The sequence below is a fragment of the Macrobrachium nipponense genome, chromosome 6, assembly GCF_015104395.2.
Source record: "Macrobrachium nipponense isolate FS-2020 chromosome 6, ASM1510439v2, whole genome shotgun sequence".
NCBI lineage: Eukaryota > Metazoa > Arthropoda > Malacostraca > Decapoda > Palaemonidae > Macrobrachium > Macrobrachium nipponense.
In genome coordinates, this window is record NC_061108.1 from 57,021,542 (window position 1) to 57,034,041 (window position 12,500).

Genomic DNA, 12,500 nt, shown 5'->3' on the forward strand with positions numbered 1-12,500 from the left:
CATCTTGTAGGTCCAGCTTGTAGATTGGTATATATATAGTTGTTCTGCCGAGAATACAAACCTTTGCTTTCATAGCTGGAATACTCAGGGCAAAGTGTGTTGTGGCTGTCTGCTTACTTGAATATAAAACAAATGCCCAATGGGTAGGCTTATGAGTCACCTGTGAACTGAGGTGGGTTAGCTCTTCCATTTTGTTCTCAGTTGTCTCGGTGTGTGGTTGTTGCTGACGTCGTCTTGCCCTAGTCCAGATTTGTTTATGTGTGTCGCATGTTTGTCCCCTTTGTTCGCTTTCACTGCTGCATCTTGCCTTGCCTTTCCAATCCCTTAACCTCCATCAGTGCAGTGTAGTATAGTTATTTTTGTGCTGAAGGGAAGCATTCCGTGCTTTTTGCTTTGCGTGACCCAGCACCATGGACAATTTCCTTTGTGTGACCAAGTGTGTTGTTTACCATCCATATATGTGTTTCTGATGGCTACAATAGAGGTTTCGAATCCCAATTTCCATATTTATTCAGTAAATTTATGGCACTGACTGTGGTAGGCCTGCATTCTGTGTTTGCATGTTGGTGATGAGCGTGCCACATGTGGAATGTGTGGGGTGGATCACCTCAATGGTCCCTCTACGAGAACCTACTCTTAACCCCTCTCCATGCCTTCTAGTGTTCCAGCCTTTGCCACCTTAGCTAGACAGATGTAGAAGGTACAACGATGTTGGAAAGCTATATATCGTTTGGGAAGGTTTGAGAATCCAACTTGGTGACCCACCAGTTTCTTGTGAGTGACAACCCCACCTTCCCCCTATGAAGTGGTCAAGGTCCTATGCTGATCTGCCAACTCCCCCAGCTAAGTCCCAGAGAGAGAGAGAGAGAGAGAGAGAGAGAGAGAGAGAGAGAGAGAGAGAGAGAGAGAGAGAGAGAGAGAGCTTCCTAGTAGGAGAGTCTAGTGAGACGATTCACTCTCGATCTCGTCTCTGGCCAGAGTTTTACCACCCTTTTCTTTGTCTCCTTTAGTGGGTTGCTCCTTCATAGTAGATAACTTTAGATAACTTTGAGGTCTATGTTAGTAGGGGATACCTCCCACCTCTAGGATGAGAGAACAGACGAGACCAATGGAAAGGCAGGACACTGCAAGGTAAAACCAGTCGCCGAGGAGGAAGCATACATTAGATCGGTCATGGAGTTCCAGGAGTTGGAGTCCATCAATCTGGCCTTGGGACCAGAAGCAGTGCACTCAGAGAGAGAACCTTCAGTATCCCATTCCCTTTCCACATTTACCTTGTAACTTGACGTAAATTGACACCATCACATAATGAGCAGCTTTTAAGGGAATTTGACTAGAATTTTCCATTCAGTGTGTGAATACCTTTGTGTATTGTATCCCCATGATCCCAACCCCTTGACGAGGTGGGGAGTGTAGGGATCCACTCTGCAGGAAGGGGAGTATATGCTCCTTTATGCCTACTCTCTCTGCTGTAGTTTCAACTGAACATTGGGACCTATTACTCCTTTACTACTCCTCCTCTGATAAATTTTCCCCATTCTTTCGTCCTCTTTTGTTGACGACTTTGGTATGATATTGGATTGTGAAATTCACTATTGCTTAACTTGATGGAGGGGGAGTGTGATGGCATGCCACTCCGCTCGTAAAACTAGAGTACCTAACGTAGTTGAGTGAAGGGAAATATTTATATAAAATTTTGCCCTCAGTCCCCCCTCAACTTGGGACCACCTTCACATGGTGAGGTGGCTCTTAACCCCTGCAATTTGTTCCCGGCTTTGAGTCCAAGAATCCTATATATAATATATATATTTTTTTTTAATTTTGTGGAATTTTCCACTTTTGGTAAAATTTATAGGACCTGATAAATATGAAAAGATATCTAGCTGGGATAGGGTTTATATCTGATTTTAAGCAATGGGAACGTTGGTAGGATCATCAAATACCCAATAACGTTTGGACCTGAAAGATATTAGATTAATAGCTCAAGGGCGGAACTATTATGCAGGTTTGCCGATTGAATCCAAGGGGGGTTTGGTTCTAGGGATAGGACTCGGCATATCCGGTGTCCCAATATATGATTAGGGTGGGAATGTAGTATTCTTTTATTATCCTCAGTCCTAGCAAGTGGGTTTGGCTTAAACTTTGGCTACTCTAATAGTGTTGTGCTATCCCCTTTGGGGGATGGGAGAAGGGTAGGGCCGCAGACATTTGGGAGTCAGCTCTCATTTATGCCATTGGCGGAAGAATAAACTCCGTGGAAGGCTGATGATATCTTTTTAAGGTTTTCAGATTTATTTATTTACTTATTTATTTTTTTCACTGATCTTTATGAGTAGTAACTATAAAGATTAGAGTACCCCTTGTCCCTTCGATGGTAACGGCTCGGTACAGTTGACGACTGCTGCTCCGGTACAGAGCAAGTCTTCTGGCGGGGAAATGGACAATTCCCAGGATAATCCAACTGATCAAATCTCGGGTGGTTTGAAACTTCAATACCGTAGAAAAGACCCAAAAAGAGTAAATATTGACATGACCCAGTGGAAGTTGGTCAAGGTTTCTAACCATGGAAACAAAACAAATTTCAGCCCTGAAATATTGGAAAAGTACTTGTTAAAAAGACATCCAGCAACAGAAATGTCGTTCAGACAAATGAAAGAACTGATGTAGCTTAAAGAAGCCACAATACAAAACCAATTTGAAGATTATTTTTCTATATAAAAACATTGATAATGTAAATATAAAAAAAGCATGACATTACGAACAGCATCCAGGGTACTTTTGTTTCCTCCTGAAAATAATTATGAACTGGTCGAGAAGAATATGTTGTTGGACTCTTGAGATATCCCAAAGTCTAAGATTGTGAGCTATATTATATAATAGAAAAAATAATAGAATATAAAGCATTGCAAAAATAAAAGATGACATTTTGGGTCAAAACAGAAGACTGAAACCTTATGTACTAAAGCCACTACAATTGGTTCATCGCTGTCGAGATGAACCAATTTATGCTTATTGTGGATCTGACGAACCATACCATAGATAACAATGATTTTGTCAAGGGAGAAGAGATGACTTCATCAACAGTATTTGTACAGCAGGAACAGGTAAAACAAGAAATATGCATGATAACGCGTGGATGTAACGATTGTCTCATTGCATTGTGTAGTAATAACAAAAACATAAAGATAGTTTAGCAAATATTATGAGAAATTTTATGAAATACAGAAAAAAACCACTAAAAAAGTTTGTTTGTGCATTGAACTCTTAGTATATTATGAAGAAAAACAAACAAATGTCGGGAGTAAATTATATTGGAAAAAATCCAAGTTGATAATACAAAAGTGAAAGGAGAACTCCATTGCTAGAACATAAAATGTTCAATATTTATATTATACTATGGAACGTAAATGGTCTATAGATCAGATTACACCTTGGAGAAATACAGTAGAAGACTAAGCACCAATGACATGTTTACAGCATGTCAACAAAACTCTATCATCCTGTCAGTCAAAACATCTTAGCATCTACATCACGAGAGGAGGAAGGAAATTAAGGTACATAGCAAAGTAGCTTATGACAAAGTACCTGTAAACATGACTCACTTCCAAATATCAGGTTTTAAAAAACGAATAAAAATACGATAATTATGTCATTTAGAATTTATACAACCAACCTAATAGAAAATTACGACATTAATAAACTGAAAGAGTGACTTAGCAATGTACATAAATAGTAGGAAATTTTAAAGCTCACAACCCAAAATGGGACCGTAGTTGTTCAACCTCGTATAGAACAGGAAGCAAAATCGAAGAATTCACGGATCCAGATGACGTCACGTGTGCTGTATATAAAGGACGACCAAACCAGCGCAATTCAAAACCATGGAACGTTGTCCTCAGGAGACTCAGCTCTATGTGTGTAGGTACCTCAAGTATAGTAGACAGATTAGAATGGAATACACTTGATGACTTGACTTGCACTGCACACCAGTGTTCATTTCGCAACACCAGTTTCATGACAGGTTTACGATATCTTAAGCGTAATACTAAAAACCGAAATATTTTCTGGGGAAAAGTGATCATTTGCAAAAGTTAAACAGTACAACTATATTCATGATAATGATGATTTAAATAAATGTTGTTTTGCTTGCTGTGACCAATTGTATTTAATATTATCATATTTTTACACTATTGCAAGATGTAAACATTGTCGTCGTACGCCATGTTGCAATATCAAAATCTTGATTGAGTACTACCGACATCTTCATTGCCATTGGTTGCTAGAAGAAATATAACCGAATATTTTTTTTCTTGTGAATGACCAAACTTTTTTCTAAAATGTGCTCAGTAGCTACTTGATTGTAGAAGCAAAAAGTGTGATTTCGCAAGTTCCGGACATTACTTTCTCCTGCCCGTTGTTCGTTTTATTCAGCCTCGGCTATAATCTGCCTCTTTAATTTACTGGTATTCTCCTTAAGATCTCCATTGCATGAAGGATGAATAAAAAGTATTTTATTTGTACTTAAGGAAGCCACGGTCGTTTATGTCGATACAGATTACAATCCTTCATCCGGAATTTTTTACTTGAGGATCGAGCGTCATCATAAGTATTGGGGTCGATGGAAGAGAGGAGAGAGAGAGAGAGAGAGAGAGAGAGAGACTATTGCCCCTGTTAGATATCCATTTGCAAAAGTCGAGTAACAGTTGTGTTGAGCATGATAATAATTAAAATTTAGTTTTACAATATCTAATGATATTACATGTAGTATTATCGTATTATAAAATATGAAGAGAGTGATCATGTGCTATTTGTATTCTGATTTTGTTTATTGTATTAAAATAATCAGCTGATTGCGCTTTACCGACAATGTCATTGTCTGTGGTTGCCTAATTTAACTTAATTTTGAGTTAATGGTTTTTTCGTAAACTATCGAAGCTGGGTATAAAAATTGCAACTACTATATTTATGAACGCAGTAAATTAAATGTAGTATAGATGTGATTTTGCCATTTTCAGAGGTTGCTTTTCCCTCTAAAACTTTGGAGTCTGCTCATTATTCGTATCTTCATGACAGCTGCCATGCCATGGGCGCCCGCACGTAGGGGCAAGGTGGGGCACTTGCTCCCCCCTGAAATCCTGTGACCACAGGAGATGACAGTTCGTTTCCAAATGAACAGTGGCTGGCTTGAAAAAATGCATTACATTTAACTGTATCACTTTGTTTTTCTAACATTCTAGAGCACATTCTTTCATTTCAAGTAAATCAAAGGTGTCTCATTATATTGCATAAGATTTGTATCTAGTATATAACTGTTATTATTTCAAGATATGTTTGATTTCAGTTAGTAGTACTTTAGGGAACTATTGAAAAAAGGTCAATGTAAATTTCTGTATTTTTTATTCCATATTGCTTCACTTGAATTATTTGCATCGCAATTCCACTGCATATTATATATATATATATATATATATATATATATATATAGATATATATATATATATATATATATATATAATTTGCCCCCATTAGAAAATACGCTGCGGGCGCCCATGACAGCAGCTATAATACCTGATGCGTAAAGTTGGTGGCATACGTTCTTTACACCTTTTCCATTGCGTGACAGATGAATGAAAGATATTTTATTTTTATTTATGGAATTACATTGAAAATAAGCAGGCTTTTAACAGGACAACTGGAACGCAACGCTTAATAATTGTGTCATAGTTACAGTAACTAAAATCGGCAAACAGCGCTTAGTCGATTCTGTTGTTTATGTCAATAATTGCGGTTGGTTATTCCAGTGTGTTTCAGCAGTAGTAACTGGTTGTGAATGAATTCTTACACAAGCTACAAATTTGGTAAGCTTAGTTGAATGATGATGAACTGTTACTCATAGGCATATTAGTTAGTTGAAAGCTAACTTATATAAGTCTTATAGGTGAGAGTACCGAAAATGAGATAGACATAGGAAGACTAGCCTAGTATTATCTACTAAAAAAAGAAACCTACATATTAAGCATATCTCCATGTAATCGAGTGAAATGCGTCTCTCATTATACATGATATGTACATGTTATTGTATGTAATGAAATCATGTTTTGGGACAATATTTTGAGGATCGCCTGATACAGGAGATCAGATGATAAGTAATTGTGCATGCAATTACAGTTCTTTATGCTGTGTCATTTTTAGTTTTACAGAATGTTATTGTTTGAAATGAAATATCCTTTTGTATTTAGGAGCAACCTTCAGTGCCGAAATCCGAAAAAAAAATCCAAAAAGTGACACAGCTGACCCGAGGGTTTCGGATAAGGGATTGTGAACAAAGTAATCCCGCCAAGCATGCCACTCATTATGGCGTTGTTAAAGCAGATTTGGACTCCCACTCAATTCGGGTCACAATGTAACTGATCTACATTGCATTCTATGTCTAACTTTCAAGACCACATTAGTATAGGATTTGAACGAAAACAAATGACTGTAGCTGTCTTTTTTTTTTGACATTGAAAAGGTATATGATACTACATGGAGGTATGCAATGTTCAAAACGTTACATAAAATCACCGTCTCTGGACATCATTTTTCTAGGTGAGTTGGAAGGCCCACATAACACATTAAATCAAAATGTACCAGAGCATTAAATCCAATGAAAAACTATCGAGCACTACTTGGGGAGCCGATAGACATACCCTTACTATTACTGTACAAAGCAACATTATTGTTTATTATTGATTGTAGGAGCGAAATATATGGCTCGGCATCAGACGCAATGCTGAAAACGTTAGACCCAGTTAACAATGAAGGTCTTAGAATGTGTTCAGGAGCCTTGAGGTCATCACGAACCTCATCCTTACAAGTTAAATGTGGTGAATTACCCCTCTCTCTCTCTCTCTCTCTCTCTCTCTCTCTCTCTCTCTCTCTCTCTCTCTCTCTCTCTCTCTCTCTCTCTCTCTCTCTCTCTCTCTCCCCATAGAGAGTTGGAAACAATGAAGTGTTCTAAAAATTCAGAGAAATGTTGCACAAACCAAAAATGTACTTGCATTAAGAGATATACTTATCAATAATCATTTACCACCTTCCCAACTAGAGCTAGAAGATTGAGTCACTGAATATAAATACACAGTTACTTTCAATGTCAAAATTACTTCCTTGGACTGAATAAAACGAAATTTTTCACACTTTATAGACAGCATACAGTAGAACATATAATCCCAAAAGGTCCATGATTAGGCAAACAGATCTAAGGCTGATGTAATTTCACACAACTGAGTTGTGTGAAATTGCATCAGCCATAAAAATGATTAAAAACCCCTCATTTAATAATTTTGTGATGTTTAGCGACTCCAGAAGCGCTATAGAAATAATTCAAAATTACAAACCAAAAAATAATATTGTACAGCAAAGTAAGTTTTCACTCCATAAGTTATATAATAATGGAAAAAAAATATTGAAATATGTTGGACCGAGTCACCCAGGCCCATGTAGGCATTAAGGGAAAGAAAGAGGCTGATAAAGCAGCTAAAGAAACTGTCCCCATGACAAGAGCAAATGTAAACATCCCTATTGGTGACGACTATATAACATATATAGAAACAATCCTTGTAAATAAATGGCAAAATATATGGAATGAGGAGCCTATATAAATAATAAATTGAAACAGATCAAATCCTGTTTTGGAAAATGAAGTTCATCACATCAGAGACACACACAAGTAATTCTGACGTGTCTTCAAATAGGCCATACTCATTTGACGCATGGACACTTAATAAACAGTCCACATGGCCCTCCTCCCTTGAATGCTCAACTTGCAAATTGATGATAAGAGTCCAACGTGTATTGTGTGAATGTCCTAAGTACCTATAACCAACAGTGATTATCTACTTTTAGAAGTAAATCAATTATTGAAATTTCGTCAGAATCTTCTACATGTTCAGTCATTTCAGTTTTAATATTCTTGAAGAACTGTAATTCAATTGATAAAAGATAAAAAATAAATAAGTAAATAATGAGAATATAAAAACCCATAGGGCATTTAATGAATTCAGAAAACAAATGTTTTTTAAATGTTTATTTTGAATTTTAATATCAATTTTTTAATGTGTGTGTGTGAAAACATGAGGGAATGTGTTTAATGTCTGTGTTCCAGTGTAAAAGCATGTCTTTGTGCCATTTTTAATTTCATTTTAATTCATTCATCACCATGCTGAATGATGTAGTATTTAGTCCCGTGCTTGGCCTATGGCTTAGACCTCGTATTTCATCCTAATCCTTTGGGCCAGCCATATGAAAGCTGATAGTCAGCTCAGTGGTCTGGTTAAACTATTTTAATGATTTAATAATTCAATATGGAAGCTTTGCTAACTAACAGCATAACCCTACTCCTCTCTTATATCTTGAGAAGGCTTATGATACAGCATGGAGATATGGCATTCTGAGGGCTCTTTATAAATGTAACCTGAGAAGCAACTGGCCTCCTTTTTTAAAGACATTTTTAACAAATAGGTTATTGCAGGTTTAAGTTGGATCAACAATGTCAGAGGTATTCAACCAAGAAGGAGGAGTACCACAAGGAAGTGTTTTAATTGTAACCTTGTTCTCCTTGGCAATCAATGGGTTGTCCAAAATAATTTCCCCATATGTAGCTTATACTCTTTTTGTTGATGACCTTTCAATATCCTCTGCAGCAACACGGATGGCAGTGGTTGAATGCCGCCCTCAACTCTGCATTGATAATATAGTAAAGTGGGCTGAGATGAATGGTTTTAGATTTTCAGCTAGTAAAATAGTAGCCATGCACTTTTGCCACATGAGAGGATTCCATCCTGATCCAGATCTGTTGATACATGGGGAAAGAATCCCATGTGTTGGGGAAACAAGGTTTCTTGGGTTCAATTTTGGTAGCAAGCCGACTTGGATTCCTCATCTGAAGTATAGCAAGACAAAATGCTTGAAAGCAATGAATGCGCTGAAGGTTCTGTCTCGTATTTTGTTGGTGCAGACCGAACTCATATTGAGACTGAGACTATACAAAGCCTTGGTCTTTCAAAATCAGCTTATTAGCAAAGCCTAATAGCCTGAAAATGCTCACTTCAATTCGTCATGTAGGAGTAGGATTGTCTACAGGAGCATTTAAATCATCTCCCACTGAGGGCATACTGGTAGATGCTGATGCTAGTGAGATACCTCCGGATATTCATTACCAGAATCTGCTTTGGAGCTGGTACAGATTTCAAAGGCTTCTCAAGTCTTTGACCAGCATTTGTATCAGAAATGAAAGGCATTAACAGTTTTATGAAAATCACCCATAGCAACCTCAGCCATTTGCTTTTGGAGTGAAATGTATAATCAGGCAGTTAAATATAACAAGGATAGAAATATTACCAGCAAAACTTTTCGAAGACACTACAAGCACCCCCGTTGAACCTTCCAGAGGTAAAATTTTGTAGATTTTCATTTTACCATGGCAGAAGTGTCCAGTGAGGCAATATAGTCAATATTTTTAGATCATTCTCCGTAGTATGATAACTCTGTTGCAGTTTTCACGGATGGCTCAAAGTCAGATACTGCTGTCGGCTTTGGAGTGTCCTTCCATGACATAGAAAGAAGCGGGGGATTATAATCTGTTGCATCCTCTTTTTACAGCAAAACTGCATGCAATTTTAAAGGCTGGAAAGGAAATTTTAACTCTGAATGGAAATAGTTTTACCTTATGTTGTTTACCCAAGAAGTGTTCTTCAGTCAATAGAATCTTTAAATACATTTATTTAAGAGCAAAGCATTAACTAAATAAATCAGGTTCTTAACAAAATGATTAAATGAAAGGTTGAATTCAAAATCCAAATATCTCAGATAACCCTGGGGATTGAACTAAACCTGTCCACCCCTTTCTGTACAATAACCAACATTAGTTTAGTCATAAAACTAGGAAAAGTCATAGCACAGTCTAGTAACGCCATGGAACATCAGTGAAGTTCCCATTTCTAAATAAGTTACCAGATCAGTTCCCCTTTGGTCCAGATCCGCCTATAGGAAGACAGGAGACCACATCCATAAGCAAAGATTATAGATCAAAATCAAAAGGTCAAATGAAATAGAACATCTTTGAAACAAATATGACTAAAAAATAAGTATGCTTACCCATTCAACACAGATTACACACACTTAACCAAAAACACGATCAAAGGAGCCATCTTGGCCCCTTGCCGACTTTGTATCGTTCTTTATTTTGGCTAACTTACTCTCTCATTATGTAGGGAAATAGCTCGCACGAACGCAAGCACAAATTAACACACAAGACACTCCCAAATAAGTGTCATCACTAATTTCGTCACAAGTTCATGACATCATTATACAGATCATAGTTCATGTCCAAGAATCTGCCCCAAACCAGATTCAGAAAGCATATCTGCATCCGCTTGTGCATGGACACAGGACGTGGTCTGTTCTGCTTAGGCAGCAACCTTCGACATCATGCCACCCAAGGAAGTTGTGTCAGCATTTCCGAAGCTGAGCTGTCTTGTCACTTTAGGACCACTGTTTCCATGGAGAGTTAAATTGATGACCTCTACATTCTAAGAATGTCACTGACCATCACATCCACCCATTCAGAAAAAAAAAAGATAATTCATGGATACACTTTTCAAAGGTACAAATCATACTCATAATGCTGCTTGGCCACCCCCTTCTGAATGACCGCATTCAGCCAAAGTTTATAGAAAATTATAAGAACAACACATTAGCCGGCTCAATAAACACTATAATAATATAAAAATAACTGCATGTTTTTGGCAGTACAATGTCTACTATATAAAATTAATTTGAATAGCCTGTATCCGGGCTATAATAACAGTTGACTGTAGAGACATTTTCTCATCTTGAATTTCCAACGCTCCCGTGCGTATGTCTGTGTATGGTTTGCAGCTGCACAGACTCGTGAAACACGCTGTAGAAAGGCAAAACGTCTCCCAGTGGAAGACAACTGATGACTTCCATAGTCCAAAAGCGTCGTAAAACCTCGTAGACTCGTAGATTCTTTTGCATGTCGGCAACATACATCTCTGTAGTAGCTGAAAGATGTCTTGCTCGCGTAGGGAACAATGTTTATGGTGTTTCAGTATGTCAGTCATGTCACTGGTCAATTAAAGAAGAATTAAACCTAGACATACATCTGTCAAACAATGACCTCAAATTGTAGGAAACACTAACTGAACGTTTTCCAAGTAATCGACTCTGAAAGGGAAAAATCAGCAACCAGACTCATCACAGCGTTATCAGCAAAATTCCACCTGTGAACACGTCATGTGCCCGAATCGCACTAGAGATTTGTCTAGGCAGACTTGCAACCTCCAAAACCATTATTCTCCAAATAACCCCAAAAATTCTATACAAACACTATATTACCACATTTCACAAAACTATCTCTAGGATATCACCAAAGTTGCCAAAAAAATTGTCCCTAAAAACATAACTCCCCCCATGATACTACCCCAAGTGTGTAAAACCAAGTTACATACCACCTATTCGGGATATAAACCACAGTAAACCACAATTCAACAATTATATACTGCCAAAAATAACTACAGGTGAATATAAAAATACAACACCTCCATAAAACCACAATGCAGTAGTGTCTCCCCCCTAAGAAACACAACACCAAAAGGAACCACAATACCTCCCTCTTTGGCTCGTAAAGCCTCAGATCACCACCAAAAATCATAACCATCATTATGTATCCTCTAGTAGGTTAGAAAATTAAAATGCTCTGGCAGTACCTTTAGGGAAATATCACAATAAACCAGAAAATGCAGTATTACGTCATCATTGTCTCCTCGGTCATATCCTCATATGCCAAGGAAACAAGAAATGATGTGTAGGCTTAGGGTTAGACATACAAGACTCACTGATAGATTCTTGACATCCATCAAAGATCCTTCATTCTGTGATGACTGTCTTGTGCCTTTGACTGTTAGACATTTACTGTCAAATATCCCAGTCTTGGGAATCTTAGACGCAGGTTCCTCTCTTGGGGACAAAACTAAGAACAATATCCTCATGAGAGTTGTAGTATTGAGCAGTTGTGCATTTATTTTGGGGGGTAGGTGGGCCTCCTTAATAAATTTTAAATTGCATACAAATGCAATATATGTATATGTATATATAGTATATGGGAATAGATATGATTATATGTACAGTCAGCTCCCTGGTATTTGTGAGAGGTAGGAACCACAATCACCGGCGAATAGCTAATATCTGCAAGTACAGACATATCCCTCTAAAAATGCTTATAACTGGCCATTTACATAGTTCAAATACCAAAGGTCCCCACTAAAAACATTTATAATTTCTTATTTTGATAGTTCAAACACCAAATGTATACCTTAAACTATCAACCTACATAGAATATACCTTAAACTATAGTAAAGTCCACCTAGCTTTACAACTTAGCCCCGCTGACTGCACGCCAGTGATTGGCTAGCTTTCGAAGGGGGAATGACACCACA

At 37.6% G+C, this 12,500-nt stretch overlaps 1 protein-coding gene across 6 annotated transcripts in view; it reads left to right on the forward strand.

Moving 5' to 3' along the window:
• Positions 1-12,500, forward strand: part of LOC135216379 (long-chain fatty acid transport protein 4-like) — a 447,308-nt gene that overhangs the window by 130,725 nt on the left and 304,083 nt on the right. The gene's annotated exons all lie outside the window — the stretch shown is intronic.